The 16,616-nt window shown below is 42.0% G+C and overlaps 1 pseudogene; it reads right to left on the reverse strand.

Moving 5' to 3' along the window:
* The window catches only part of LOC134341921 (zinc finger protein 721-like), a 99,994-nt pseudogene that overhangs the window by 69,238 nt on the left and 14,140 nt on the right, over positions 1 to 16,616 (reverse strand).

Genomic DNA, 16,616 nt, shown 5'->3' on the forward strand with positions numbered 1-16,616 from the left:
CGCTGCCGCTGCTACTGTGCGATCCAAAATCTCCGGAGGGGAAGGCCCCGAATCCTTGGCTTTGCCTGTTGCTTGGCGGCCGGGGCCAGGGTCGAAGCACTCGGCAGAGATGGTGCTCAATGTCGGAGGGCTGGTCGGAGGCTCGACGTTTTTGGACAGACTCAGAGTCAGCTGTGGTCGGGTGCTTCCAGGGTGCTGCATTGGCAAGTTTGCGGCGCTGGAGGTTCATGGCGGGGAGAGTTTCATCCTTCTACCATCTGCGTGAGATGATGGGGCTATCGGGACTTTGAGACTTTTTGTTTACCATGCCCATGGTCTGCTCTTTATCAAATTATGGTATTGTTTTGCACTGTTGTAACTATGTTATAATTATATGTTTTTTTTCAGTTTTAGTCTTGGTCTGTCTTGTGTTTTCGTTAACCATACTGGAGGAACATTGTATCATTTCTTAATGCATGCATTACTAAATGACAAACGAGGACTGAGTGTCCTCATAATCTAATCTATCTTTTAAAAGTTGGCTTTCAATTGGATACATTAAAAGAAGATTATATTTAGTTTTAGTTTCAATATGTCTCTTATATGTTTCAGGATCAGGAACCAAAGCATATTTATGGTCCAGTTGCTTTAACTGATTGGCTAATTCATTTCTTTCTTTGTTAGCTTTTCTAATGATGATTGCAGTATAAGAAATAATTTGACCCCGGATGTATGCTTTAAAAGTATCCCATATAATAAGGCTAGACGTCTCTTCCAACGTATTTTATTCAAAAAAGTAATTTGATTCTCCATAATTTTTTAAAAATCCTCATCAGATAACAGAGTTAAATTAAATCGCCAAAATCTACTCATGGGGATAGGACCAGGAAGATTTAAAGATAGAATTACAGGAGAGTGGTCAGAGATAACAATCGCTTTATATTCAATTTTTTTTCAAACTAATGGAATCATTTGAATATCAGTAAAAGAAGTCAATCCCGGTATAAGAATGATGGACATGAGAGAAAAAAGAACACGCCCTGTCCGTCGGATGAAGTAAACGCCAAGCATCAACTCTACCACATATAGTTAGAAAAAATTGGATAAACAAAGCTGATTTATTAAGTGTGGCTGGTTTAATAGATGAATGATCTAATACTGGATCTAACCAGCAGTTAAAATCTCCCCCCATCACAAGGGAGTAAGTACACAAATCTGGCAAAAATGAAAACAGATGTTCAAAAAATCCTGGATCATCTACATTGGGGGCTATATACATTAGCCAAAAACAATCAAGTTACTGTCTAAACTCCCTGATACAATAACAAATCAACAACTATTAGGGTCCGAAACAACTTTTTGCTGAATAAAGGAAACTGTTATTATCTACAAAATGCAAAACTCCACGTGATTTTGCATTAAACGAAGAGTGGAATTGCATACCCTTCCACCCAGTAAAGAAACGTAAGCTATCACAGCTGCGTATGTGTGCTTCTTGTAAAAAAAAGTGCTCTTATTTTTTTAATATAAGCAAACACTTTGTTCCTTTTGATGTGGTGATTCAGCCCTTTCACATTCAAACTAAGTAGGGTAATATTTCAAACCATTTTAAATACCAATCAACATGTAATTAAAAAATCTGGCCCTAAGTTATTAAAACTAGAAAGCAGACCGTAAAGTAAGATATTCAAACAATCATATATATTTTTTTCTTTTTCAATCTTTTTATTAGTATCATAATAATAAACATACCACAGTATTGATACAAAATTATTGGGAATACAGCATCGTAATTTTCATAGTTAAATATAAGGCCAGTTGACACGAGTATTAAATCTCCCTATCATACATGATACAGATGAACAATATAAAACAAAAAAATCTATTAAAAAAATCATGAAAAAGAAAAATAAAACAAACATATACCCCCGAAAAAAAAACTACCCTAAACAATGTTAATCAACTAAACTAAAAAAAAAGGCATGGACTGTTTTGTAATGTCGTTAAAAAAAAGGAACCATTAGTGTCGTTGACTCCGTTCCTCTCACCATGTATTACAAAGAAATAAAATAAGTTTGGAAATGGTCAAGTTACATCATATGAAAATGCTGAATAAATGGCCTCCAAGTCTTTTCAAATTTAATAGAGGGATCATAAACAACACTTCTAATTTTTTCCAAATTTAAACACAACATAGTTTGAGAAAACCAATGAAATGTGGTGGGAGGATCAATCTCTTTCCAATTCAGCAAAATTGATCTTCTAGCCATTAATGTAAGAAATGCAATCATCCGACGAGCTGAAGGGGTTAAATGACTTGATTCTATCATTGGTAACCCAAAAATGGCAGTAGTAGAGTGTGGTTGTAGATCAATATTCAAAACAGTTGAGATGATATCAAAAATATCTTTCCAATATTTTTTCAACAAAGGACATGACCAAAACATTTGAGTTAGAGAAGCTATCTCGGAGTGACATCTATCACACATAGGATTTATATGAGAATAATAACGAGGTAATTTATCCTAGACATATGAGCCCCATGTACTACTTTAAACTGTATCAACACATGTTTAGCACATATAGAGGATGAGTTAACTAATTGAAGATTTTTTCCCATTTTTCAATTGGTACAATAATCTTAAGTTCTCTTTCTCAATCAGTCTTAATTTTATTAGATACAACTGGACATATTTTCATGATTATATTACAAATAATTGGTATTACACCTTTCTGAAGAGGCTTTAAATCTATTTTTTTTTCCAAAATATCCATTGAATATACAAACGTTTGTAAATTCAGGAAGGTAGGGGAAACAGTATTTTTTAAAAATTTTAACCTGTAAATATCTAAAAACGTGAAATCTAGGCAAATTATATTTATTAGATAGTTGTTCAAAAGACATGAAACAATTATCCAAAAATAAATCACAAAATCATACTATACCTTTAATTTTCCAAGCCAAATATGCTTGATCCATAGTAGTGGGTTGAAAAAAGAAATTAGACATAATAGGACTTGCTAAAATAAATTGATTCAACCCAAAACATTTTCAAAATTGAAACCATATATGTAAAGTATATTTAACTATTGGGTTATCCATTTGTTTATACAATTTAGAAAGAGTAAAGGGAAGCAAAGTCCCTAAAATAGAACCCAATGAAAACCCTTGTAAAGATTTACATTCAAGATTCACCCAATGTGGACTTGAAGTAGCATCCAAGTCTCATAACCAAAATTTTAAATATTGAATGTTAATTGCCCAGTAGTAAAATCTAAAATTAAGCAAAGCTAAACCCTACCTCTTTTAGATTTCTGTAAATGTCTTTTACCTAACCTAGGATTTTTGTTCTGCCATGTATATGAGGAGATTTTGGAATCAACATTATCAAAAAAGAATTTTGGAATAAAAATAGGCACCGCTTGAAATACATATAAAAATTTAGGCAAAATAATCATCTTGATACCATGATCCGACCGATCAATGATAAAGAAATTGGTGACCATTCAAGTAAGCAAAAATTTAATGTAATCGATTAAAGGTAAAAAAATTAGCTTTAAATAAATCTTTCTGCTTTTTCGTAATTTTATCCCCTAAATATGTAAAAGAGTCAGTAACCAATTTAAACGGTAAACATCCATCAATAGAATCCTGCATATTTAGGGGAAATAGTTCACTCTTATTAAGGTTCAATTTGTAACCAGAGAAATTACTAAACTGAGCCAAGAAGGATAAAACAACGGGAATACATTTCCCAGGATTAGAGATATATAATAACAAATCATCTGCATATAATAACTTACGTATTTCATTTCCACGGGTAATACCAAAAATGTTAGGTGAGTCTCGGATGCCAATTGCTAAAGGTTCAAGGGCAATATCAAATAATAATGGACTAAGAGGACATCCCTGCCGAGTACCCCGAGATAAATGAAAACAGGAAGATTTTTGATTGTTAGTACAAATACAAACGGAAGCTACAGGGGAATGATATATCAATTTAATCCAAGATATAAATATCGGACTAAAATTACATTTCTCAAACACAGTAACTAAATATAGCCATTCAACTCTGTTGAAAGCTTTCTCAGCATCTAATGAAAGAATACACTCCAGAGTGTTAAATGAGGGAGTATAAACAATATTCATTAACCTCCTAATATTAAAAAAAAGAATAATGATTTTTAATACATCCTGTTTAGTCCACAGAGATAATTTGAGGTAGTATCTTTTCTAACTTAGTTACTAATATTTTAGAAAAAAATTTGGAGTCTACATTCAGAAGCGATATCAGTCTGTATGATGCACAATCAGTAGGATCTTTATTCTTTTTAAGAATTGAAGAACTAGAAGCTTCATAAAATGGTTGTGGTAATTTACCTAATCTGATTGCTTCTTTAAATATTCTAGAGAGCCAAGGAGAGAGAACAGAGGAAAATAACTTTAAAAATTCCACTGTAAAACCAGCAGGACCAGGTGTTTTGCCAGAATTCATTGAAGAAATAACAGCTGTTATTTCTTCATCTGTAATAGGAGTTTCTAATGTTAAACATTCTTCGGGTGATAATTTCGGAAAGTTCAATTTCCTTAAAATATCATGCATAGTGTTAGGGTCATGAGGAAAATCAGAATTGTATAAAGACATATAAAATTCTTGAAAAGTTTTGTTTATCTCGTCATGATCACTGTCAAAGTGTCATCATGTTTACGAATCTTGATAATTTGATGTTTAACCAAAGTAGTTTTCAATTGATTAGCTAATAGTTTACCCGATTTATCACTATGAATATAGAACTCACTTTTAGTTTCCATTAATTGATTTTCAATCGAGGATGTTAATAATAAGTTATGTTCCATTTGAAGTTCGACTCTCTGTTTGTAGAGCTCCTTACTAGGAGCAATAGCATATTTCTTATCAATTTCTTTAATTTTATCAACCAACAAAAATGTTTCATTCTTAATAAGTTTTTTTTAAACCAACAGAATAAGAAATAATCTGTCCGCGGATATAAGCTTTAAAGGCGTCCCAAACTGTGCCATTGGAAATTTCTTCCGTACTGTTAGTCGATAAAAAGAAATCAATCAGTTCCTTCATAAATTTAACAAAGTCCAGGTCTTGAAGCAAATTGGAATTAAATCGCCATTGCCTATTAGTAGAAGAAGTATCCATTAACTTGATAGAAAGTTTCATTGGAGCATGATCCGAAATGGAGATAATGTCATAATTGCAGTCGATTACAGATGGAATTAGACGAGAGTCAATAAAAAAGTAATCAATTCAAGAATAAGAATGATAAACATGTGAGATGAATGAAAACTCTTTGGCCTTAGGGTGTAGAAATCTCGAACAACCATATATTCAACCCAACACATCTCCCAGAGAGAAATAGGCCCTACCCCCTCCCCCATCCAAAGCGAGAAAGCTGACCAATAGTCAGTGAGCTAAGAAATATATAACAAGACAATATATGAACAGCCAAACTGTAAGCTTAATGAAACCTTACTTTAAATTCATATTAACAGAAGAAAAAAAATTGATCAAATAAGAAATACAACAGTTTTAGACTTCATCCTTCAGAAACTTTAGCATCTTCAACTGCATTTATTCTTTTTCGCAATCCGTTCTTCAAAACAATAGTCAGACCGGCGGGGAACCGAAGGGATGGTTTATATCCTTCATTATAAAATTCCAACATAACTTCTTTATATTTCATGCCATCAGTCAAAACTTCATACGAAACTCCTGAAAGGTTAGTCCGACCGATCTGGGTTTCACCGCCGAAGACAATGGCTTCAAAGTCGGAGAGCGAAAAGCTCGATCGAGCTTCCGCTCGATAGTGAATAAAGCAGGGAAAATCTGCTTCAGAAAGTTTGGCAAAAACTTCGTAGGGTCAGGGCGTTCAATTGATTCTTCAAGACCCAGGATTCGCAAGTTATTTCTCCTGTTTCTATTTTCGACACTAATGATCCTTTTCAGCATTTTATCACTGGATAAAGATGACTCTTTGCAGAGTTTAATTTATCTTCAACGTCCTCTTCAAGTGTCATTAGCTTCGCAGTATTCTCCTGAATTTGGTTCTCATGCTGAAATAAAGTTCATTGAATTTTATCCAATTTGCTGTTAAGCAGTTGAAACTCCTCAGAGAATTCCTACTTTTGCCGTTTAAGGAAGTCACTGATTGAATCCAAAGTGACTGGCGATTCATCTTCTGTTTCTCTTCCTTTTGCAAACACTTTGGTTCTTTTCCCAGCCACAGTAAAGCAGTATTGAAGTATTATAATAAGGTTTCAAAAAAAAAAGACTGGTAGGAGACAATTAAGTAAACAGGGTAGGAGCAATTGAAAAGCGACCAACAGGGCTCTGACTGCTTCTTATATCTTACATATGCTTCCTTCTTCCACTTGACGAGTTGCCTCACGTGTTTCATCAGCCACGGTTCCCTTTTCCGACCATTTTTTCCTTGCCTCAGTGGGACAAACCTATCCTGAACCCAGCACAAGTGGTCCCTAAACTTCCTCCACATTACTTCTGTGCTTTCACCTTTCAACATCTGTTTCCAATTTACTCTCGCTAGTTCCTGCCTCATCCCTTCATATTTAGCCCTTCCCCAGTTAAGCACTTGCCCATTTTGTCTGTTTTTATCCTTTTCCATAGCTATGCTGAAGCTAAGGGAGTTGTGGTCACTCTCACCAAAATGCTCCCCCACCAAGAGGTCTGCCACCTGACCAGGTTCATCACCCAGAACTAGATCCAGTACGGCCTCTCCTCTCGTCGGCTGGTCCCCATACTATGTCAGGAATCCTTCTTGAACACACCTGACAAATTCAGCCCTATCTATCCCCCTTGCAGTCGAGGTGCCAGTCAATATGAGGGAAGTTGAAATCACCCATAACTACAACACTGTATTTCCTGCACCATTCTAAAATCTGCCTGCTTATCTGCTCCTCGGTGTCCCGAGGGCTATTTGGGGGCCTACAGACTACTCCCAGCACAGTGATTGATCCCTTCCTATTTCTGACTTCCAACCACACCGATTCAGTGGACACTCCCTCTGCAGCATCCTCCCTTTCTATAGCCATGATACCACCCCTGACTAGTAATGCTACTCCCCCGCTTTCTATCTCCCATCCTATTCCTTTTAAACACCTAAACCCCGGTACCTGCATCAGCCAATCCTGCCCTTCCTCCAGCCAAGTTTCAGTAACGGCCACAACATCGTAGTTCCACGTACTGATCCATTCTCTAAGTTCGTCCCCTTTATTCCTAATACTCCTAGCGTTGAAATAGACACATTTCAACCCCTTGAACTGGCTACATGTATGTTTTGTCCCCTGCCTGTCCTTCCTCACCAACTCAGAACACATAGTATCATGCCCTTGTCCTTCTACCCTCATCTCTGCACTCACATTCTGATTCCCACCCCCCTGCCAAACTAGTTTAAACCCTCCCCAACGGCTTTAACAAACCTGCCCACCAGGGTATTGGTCCCTTTCCAGTTCAGGTGCAGCCCGTCCTTGTTGTACAGGTCAGACCTTCCCCAGAAGAGATCCCAATGTTCCAGAAATCTGAACCCCTGCCCCCTGCACCAACTCTTCAGCCACACATTCAACTGCCATGACTTCCTGTTCCCACCCTCTCTGTCTCGTGGCACAGACAGCAATCCTGAGATTACCACCCTTGAGATCCTGCTTTTTAACTTTTTTCCCTAACTCCCTATATTCCTTCTTCAGGACCTGATCCCTACTCCTATCTATGTCATTGGTCCCCACGTGGACCACGACATCTGGCTGCTCACCCTCTCTCCCGAGAATACCGAGAACTCCATCCGAGATATTGCAGACCCTGGCACAAGGGAGGCAACAGACCATCCGGGATTCTCCATCTTTCCCACAGAACCTCTTATCTGTCCCCTTAACTATCAAATCCCCTGTCACTACTGCTCTCCTCTTTTCCTTCCTTCCTTTCTGAGCTGAGGGTCCAGTCTCGGTGCCAGAGACACGACCACTGCAACTTGTCCCTGGTAGGTCATCCCCACCAACAGTATCCAAAACAGTACGCTTATTGCTGATGGGAACGGCCACAGGGGTGCTCTGCTCTTCCTGTCTATTCCCCTTCCCTCTCCTGACAGTCACCCATTTACCTGTCTCCTGACTTTTAGGACTGACTGTCTCCCTGCAACTCCAATCTATTACTGCTTCTGCCCCCCGAATGATCCGAAGTTCATCCAGCTCCAGTTCCCTAACTCGATTTGACAAGACCTGTAGCTGGATGTACCTCTTGCAGGTTTAACCATATAACCATATAACAATTACAGCACGGAAACAGGCCACCTCGGCCCTTCTAGTCCATGCCGGACTCTTACTCTCACCTAGTCCCACCGACCTACACTCAGCCCATAAACCCCCACTCCTTTCCTGTCCATATATCTATCCAATTTAACTTTAAATGACAACATCGAACCTGCCTCAACCACTTCTGCTGGAAGCTCGTTCCACACAGCTACCACTCTCTGAGTAAAGAAGTTCCCCCTCATGTTACCCCTAAACTTTTGCCCTTTAACTCTCAATCATGTCCTCTTGTTTGAATCTCCCCCACACTCAATGGAAAAAGCCTATCCACCTCAACACTATCTATCCCCCTCATAATTTTAAATACCTCTATCAAGTCCCCCCTCAACCTTCTATGCTCCAAAGAACAAAGACCTAACTTGTTCAACTCTTCTCTGTAACTTAGGAGATGAAACCCAGGCAACATTTTAGTAAATCTTCTCTGTACTCTCTCAATTTTATTGACATCTTTCCTATAATTTGGTGACCAGAACTGTACACAATACTCCAAGTTTTGCCTCACCAATGCCTTATAAAATTCCAAAATTACATCCCAACTCCGATACTCAATGCTCTGATTTATAAAGTTTAGCATACCAAAAGCTTTCTTCACCACCCTTTCCACATGAGACTCCACCTTCAGGGAACTATGCACCATTATTCCAAGATCCCTCTGTTCTACAGCATTCTTCAATTCCCTACCATTTATCATGTATGTCCTATTTTGATTAGTCCTACCAAGATGCGGCGCCTCACATTTATCAGCATTAAACTCCATCTGCCATCTTTCAGCCCACTCTTCTAAGTGGTCTAAATCTCACTGCAAGCTTTGAAAACCTTCTTCATTATCCACAACTCCACCTATCTTAGTATTATCTGCATACTTGCTAATCCAATTTACCACCCCATCATCCAGATCATTAATATATATGACAAACAACATTGGACCCAGTGCAGATCCCTGAGGTTTAGTCATCAGAGACAATTGTGCTGTCCCTGACTTCCCACATCCTACAATCAGAGCACTGGACTGCCCTATCTACTGCCTCCATTACCAACTCCTAAGTTAATCAAAATAATTAAAGAAACATACCCGGCCTTACCTTACTGGGAGCAAGCTCGTCCTCTGCCTTTGCTCGCCAAAACCTCTCGAGCCAAAGCCTCAAAGCTCCACTCCTTCACTGGCCCACTCACTCACTGGCCGCTCCGCTTGAGCTACCCCTCTCTTTACTTGTTTGTTGATCTTTTCAATTTTCGATTGCCCAATCAAACTGCTTGGTCACCTGACCTCGATTGCCCAATCAGCTGCTTTCTGCTGGGTCTGAGATATTCAAATCTTGATTGACTTGATTGCACAATCCAATTGCCAAAACCTCTCGAGCCAAAGCCTCAAAGCCCCACTCCTTCACTGGCCGCTCTCCACTCCAGTCTACGTTAAACTCCAGTCCCATTAAAGGTGAATATACAACAGAAGAAACTGCTCCCATGCCCAGTGATCAGGGTGCAGAATTGGGTGTGGTGAGCAGCAGCAATAATTGCAGAGTTCAGCACCGACAGTCACTCTCGAAATAGCATTCAGCAACGATGGACAAATATCCAGCATGCAGCTTATTGAAACATTCCAGCACTATGTCACAAGTGTAACATGCTGTGAGGTTTCACTGCTAATGTAATGGCCTCTCTGCAATGTATCACTGCTGAGGTAACGGTTTCTCTGTAGCAGCAATGTTTAGGTTACCACAAGAGACAACAGGGTTTTGGAGTGCAGGGCTATCCAATGAGAGAAATGTTGTTCTTTCTTCTGAGTCTGGAAGAGAGATTTTTGCTGTCTTTTGCCGGGGAGAGATGAGAAGACATGAACGGAGAGAGTGGGCCTTTCCTCTTTATTATTTTTTCACTCGCCCTATAATCAAAGTAAGAAACTATAAAGCCCAAATGCTTAATCGCATATTATGTACCGTTTGTGTTTTCAGGGTACTGATTTGTGTACTGATTCAGGGTGACCAAGGATGGGAGCTCAACGTTCAGGGATATTCAATATTCAGGAGGGATAGACATGAAAGAAAAGGAGGTGGGGTGGCGTTGCTGGTTAAAGATGAGATTAACGCAATAGAAAGGAAGGACATAAGCCGGAAAGATGTGGAATCGATATGGGTAGAGCTGCGTAACACTAAGGGGCAGAAAACGCTGGTGGGAGTTGTGTAAGGCCACCTAACAGTAGTAGTGAGGTCGGAGATGGTATTAAACAGGAAATTAGAAATGTGTGCAATAAAGGAACAGCAGTTATAATGGGTGACTTCAATCTACATGTAGATTGGGTGAACCAAATTGGTAAAGGTGCTGAGGAAGAGGATTTCTTGGAATGTATGCGGGATGGTTTTTTGAACCAACATGTCGAGGAACCAGCGAGAGAGCAGGTTATTCTAGACTGGGTTTTGAGCAATGAGGAAGGGTTAATTAGCAATCTTGTCGTGAGAGGCCCCTTGGGTAAGAGTGACCATAATATGGTGGAATTCTTCATTAAGATGGAGAGTGACATAGTTAATTCAGAAACAAAGGTTCTGAACTTAAAGAGGGGTAACTTTGAAGGTATGAGACGTGAATTAGCTAAGATAGACTGGCAAATGACACTTAAAAGGATTGACGGTGGATATGCAATGGCAAGCATTTAAGGATTGCATGGATGAACTACAACAATTGTTCATCCCAGTTTGGCAAAAGAATAAATCAAGGAAGGTAGTGCACCCGTGGCTGACAAGAGAAATTAGGGATAGTATCAATTCCAAAGAAGAAGCATACAAATTAGCCAGAGAAAGTGGCTCACCTGAGGACTGGGAGAAATTCAGAGTTCAGCAGAGGAGGGCAAAGGGCTTCATTAGGAAGGGGAAAAAAGATTATGAGAGATAACTGGCAGGGAACATAAAAACTGACTGTAAAAGCTTTTATAGATATGTAAAAAGGAAAAGACTGGAAAAGACAAATGTAGGTCCCCTACAGACAGAAACAGGTGAATTGATTATGGGGAGCAAGGACATGGCAGACCAATTGAATAATTACTTTGGTTCTGTCTTCACTAAGGAGGACATAAATAATCTTCCAGAAATAGTAGGGGACAGAGGGTTCAGTGAGATGGAGGAACTGAGCGAAATACATGTTAGTAGGGAAGTGGTGTTAGGTAAATTGAAGGGATTAAAGGCAGATAAATCCCCAGGGCCAGATGGTCTGCATCCCAGAGTGCTTAAGGAAGTAGCCCAAGAAATAGTGGATGCATTAGTGATAATTTTTCAGAACTCGTTAGATTCTGGACTAGTTCCTGAGGATTGGAGGGTGGCTAATGTAACCCCACCTTTTAAAAAAGGAGGGAGAGAGAAACCGGGGAATTATAGACCGGTTAGCCTAACGTCGGTGGTGGGGAAACTGCTGGAGTCAGTTATCAAAGATGTGATAACAGCACATTTGGAAAGCAGTGAAATGATCGGACAAAGTCAGCATGGATTTGTGAAAGGAAAATCATGTCTGACGAATCTCATAGAATTTTTTGAGGATGTAACTAGTAGAGAGGATAGGGGAGAACCAGTGGATGCGGTATATTTGGATTTTCGAAAGGCTTTTGACAAGGTCCCACACAGGAGATTAGTGTGCAAACTTAAAGCACAGGGTATTGGGGGTAAGGTATTGATGTGGATAGAGAATTGGTTAGCAGACAGGAAGCAAACAGTGGGAATAAACGGGACCTTTGCAGAATGGCAGGCAGTGACTAGTGGGGTACCGCAAGACTCAGTGCTGGGAGCCCAGTTGTTTACGATATATATTAATGACTTGGATGAGGGAATTAAATGCAGCATCTCCAAGTTTGCGGATGACACGAAGCTGGGCGGCAGTGTTAGCTGTGAGGAGGATGCTAAGAGGATGCAGGGTGACTTGGATAGGTTGGGTGAGTGGGCAAATTCATGGCAGATGCAATTTAATGTGGATAAATGTGAAGTTATCCACTTTGGTGGCAAAAATAGGAAAACAGATTATTATCTGAATGGTGGCCGATTAGGAAAAGGGGAGGTGCAACGAGACCTGGGTGTCATTATACACCAGTCATTGAAAGTGGGCATGCAGGTACAGCAGGCGGTGAAAAAGGCGAATGGTATGCTGGCATTTATAGCGAGAGGATTTGAGTACAGGAGCAGGGAGGTACTACTGCAGTTGTACAAGGCCTTGGTGAGACCACACCTGGAGTATTGTGTGCAGTTTTGGTCCCGTAATGAGAGGAAAGACATCCTTGCCATAGAGGGAGTACAAAGAAGGTTCACCAGATGGATTCCTGGGATGGCAGGACTTTCATATGAAGAAAGACTGGATGAACTGGGCTTGTACTCGTTGGAATTTAGAAGATTGAGGGGGGATCTGATTGAAACATATAAAATACTAAAGGAATTGGACAGGCTAGATGCAGGAAGATTGTTCCCGACGTTGGGGAAGTCCAGAACGAGGGGTCACAGTTTGAGGATAAAGGGGAAGCCTTTTAGGACCGAGATTAGGAAAAACTTCTTCACACAGACAGTGGTGAATCTGTGGAATTCTCTGCCACAGGAAACAGTTGAGGTCAGTTCATTGGCTATATTTAAGAGGGAGTTAGATATGGCCCTTGTGGCTACAGGGATCGGGGGTATGGAGGGAAGGCTGGTGCAGGGTTCTGAGTTGGATGATCAGCCATAAATGGTGGTGCAGGCTCGAAGGGCCGAATGGCCTACTCCTGCACCTATTTTCTATGTTTCTATGTAACTGGGGATACATCAAGCAGCATCCACCCGAACAAGATTTCTTAAGTTTGGCTGGGCTGGGGGGCTATCACACCCTATATTAAGCTGCTAGCCAAAGCGAGAGTTACTTAAGGTTAGAATACTCAGTGAATCGCTTCCCACATTCACAGCAGGCGAACAGCCTCTCCCCAGTGTGAACTCAATGGTGCACATTCGGTGGAGATGGCTGAGAGAATCTCTTCCCGAAGTCTGAGCAGGTGATCAGCCTCTACCCAGTGTGAACTCGCTGGTGTTTCTGTAGGTTTGATGACCGAGTGAATCCCTTCCCACACAATGAGCAGGTGAATGGCCTCTCCCCTGTGTGAACACGCTGGTGTCTCTGTAGATGAGACGACCGAGTGAATCCCTTCCCACACACTGAGCAGGTGAATGGCCTCTCTCCAGTGTGAACTCGCTGGTGACTCAGTAGTTGAGATGACGAAGTGAATCCCTTTCCACAGTCTGAGCAGGTGAACGGCCTCTCTCCAGTGTGAACTCGCTGATGTAGGTTCAGTTGAGATGACTTAGTGAATCCCTTCCCACAGACTGAGCAGGTGAACAGTCTCTCCCCAGTATGAACTGATTGGTGTGCCTGTAGTTCGGTTGACCGAGTGAATCCCTTCCCACAGACTGAGCAGGTGAACGGCCACTCCCCAGTATGAACTGATTGGTGTGCCTGTAGTTCGGATGACTGAGTAAATCCCTTCCCACAGTCTGTGCAGGTGAACGGCCGCTCCCCACTGTGAACTCGCTCATGTCTCTGTAGGGTGTGTGACCTGGTGAATCCCTTCCCACAGACAGAGCAGGTGTACTTCCGCTCCCCACTGTGAACTAGCTGGTGTGCCATCAGGGAGGATGATTGAGTGAATCCCTTCCCACAGTCTGAGCAGGTGAACGGTCTCTCCCCAGTGTGAACTCGCTGATGTACCTTCAGTTCAGATGACTGAGTGAATCCCTTCCCACAGTCAAAGCAGGTGAACGGCTCTCCCCAGTGTGAACTCGCTGATGTACCTTCAGTTTGGATGACAAAGTGAATCCCTTCCCACACACTGAGCAGATGAATGGCCTCTCCCCAGTGTGAATTCGCTGATGTACCTTCAGTTCAGATGACTGAATGAATCCCTTCCCACAGTCTGAGCAGGTGAATGGCCTCTCCCCAGTGTGAACTCGCTGGTGTACCTTCAGTTGAGATGACGAAGTGAATCCCTTCCCGCAGTTTGAGCAGGTGAACGGCCGCTCCCCAGTGTGAACTCGCTGATGTACCTTCAGTTCAGATGACTGAGTGAATCCCTTCCCACAGACTGAGCAGGTGAATGGCCTCTCCCCAGTGTGAACTCGCTGGTGTACCTTCAGTTGAGATGACGAAGTGAATCCCTTCCCACAGTCTGAGCAGGTGAACGGCCGCTCCCCAGTGTGAACTCGCTGATGTACCTTCAGTTCAGATGACTGAATGAATCCCTTCCCACAGACTGAGCAGGTGAATGGCCTCTCCCCAGTGTGAACTCGCTGATGTCTCTGTAGGGTGGATGACTCAGTGAATCCCTTCCCACAGACTGAGCAGGTGAACGGCCTCTCCCCAGTGTGAACTCGCTGATGTACCTTCAGTTGGGATGAGCAAGTGAATCCCTTCCCGCAGTTTGAGCAAGTGAACGGCCGCTCCCCAGTGTGAACAGATGAGTGTGCTTGTAGGTGGGATGATCGAATGAATCCCTTCCCACACACTGAGCAGGCGAATGGCCTCTCCCCAGTGTGAACTCGCTGGTGTCTCCGTAGGACACATGATGAAGTGAATCCCTTCCCACAGTCTGAGCAGGTGAACGGCCTCTCCCCAGAGTGAACTCGCTGGTGTACCCTCAGTTCAAATGACTGAGTGAATCCCTTCCCGCAGTTTGAGCAGGTGAACGGCCGCTCCCCAGTGTGAACAGATGAGTGTACTTGTAGGTGGGATGATCGAATGAATCCCTTCCCACACACTGAGCAGGCGAATGGCCTCTCCCCAGTGTGAACTCGCTGGTGTACCTTCAGTTGAGATGACGAAGTGAATCCCTTCCCACAGTCTGAGCAGGTGAACGGCCGCTCCCCAGTGTGAACTGACTGGTGTCTCAGTAGGTGAGATGAATTAGTGAATCCCTTCCCACAGTCCGAGCAGGTGAACGGCCGCTCCCCGGTGTGAACTGACTGGTGTCTCAGTAGGTGAGATGAATTAGTGAATCCCTTCCCACAGTCCGAGCAGGTGAATGGCCGCTCCCCGGTGTGAACTCGCTGGTGAGCCATTAGTTCAGATGACCGAGTGAATCCTTCCCCACAAATTCAGCAGATGACCAGCCTCTGCCCAGGGTGAACTGACCGGTGTGTCCACAGGTGGGATGACCAACTGAATCCCTTCTCACACACAGAACAGGTGAATGGCCTTGTCCAGTGTGAACTTGCTGATATATCTTCAATTGAAATGACTGACTGAATCCATTTCCTCTGTCTGATCGAATGAATGGGTTCCCCCCTGTGCAAATTGACGGGCGTGCCAGTCGGTCAGATGATCGAGTGAATCCCTCCCCACAGTCTGAGCAGGAAGGATGATCGAGTGAATCCCTTGCTCCACTTCTTAAATATCTGGACAGAGACAGCAAAATTGGCGTGTTGTGTTCGAGATTCCTGTAGACAAATTCCTTGTCATTATTAACTTGTAAAAAGATTTACAAAATCCATCAATCAGTGTTGGACAACCTTTCAGATGAGGTCACTTGAGTTGTCAAAGTGTATTCTCACATCACACTATTACAGTGAAGTTCAACCCAAGTAGGAGAGCAAAATCATCTTCTAACTGGGCACAGAGCTAGTATCTGGAATGACCAACATATTCTCTGATGCTCTTCCTGTCTTAATAAGAATGGGACATTTCTGCCATCTCCAATCTGTGACCTGTCTCAGTAGGACTCTCTGCATTGGTATTATTCCCTGTTCCCACTGAGCTGCATGGGTTCCTGTCCCCACAGTAACTGAAATACTCTGAAATAGCCAGTAGGGCATTCCACGCACCCACCACTCTCTGGGTAAAAAACTTACCCCTGACATCCCCTCGGTATCTATTTCAAAGCACCTTAAAACTATACCCCCTCGTGTTAGCTATTTCAGCCCTGGGTAAAAACCTCTGGCTATCTAAACGATCAATGCCCCTCATCATCTTATACACCTAAAAAAGGCTCTAAACATAAACAAGGAAATTATACATTGCTTTGAGGATTTGTTAGAAATACACAAAATTATGACGGTAGAGATAGGGTAATTGCAAGCAGCTGTTTCCACTGAGGTTGGGTGGGATGACGACCAGAGGTCATGGGTAAGTGGGGAAGGTGAAAATTTAATGGGAACATTTGTAAAAGCTCTTTACTGAAATGGTCGTGAGAGTGTGGAATGAGATGTCAGCACAAGTGGTGAATATGAGCTCGGCTTTACCATCTAAAAGAAGTTTGTTTGGGAGCCTGGATGGTAGGGGCATGCAGGGCGAAGGTCCTGGT

This window comes from Mobula hypostoma, unplaced genomic scaffold (assembly GCF_963921235.1).
Source record: "Mobula hypostoma unplaced genomic scaffold, sMobHyp1.1 scaffold_42, whole genome shotgun sequence".
NCBI lineage: Eukaryota > Metazoa > Chordata > Chondrichthyes > Myliobatiformes > Myliobatidae > Mobula > Mobula hypostoma.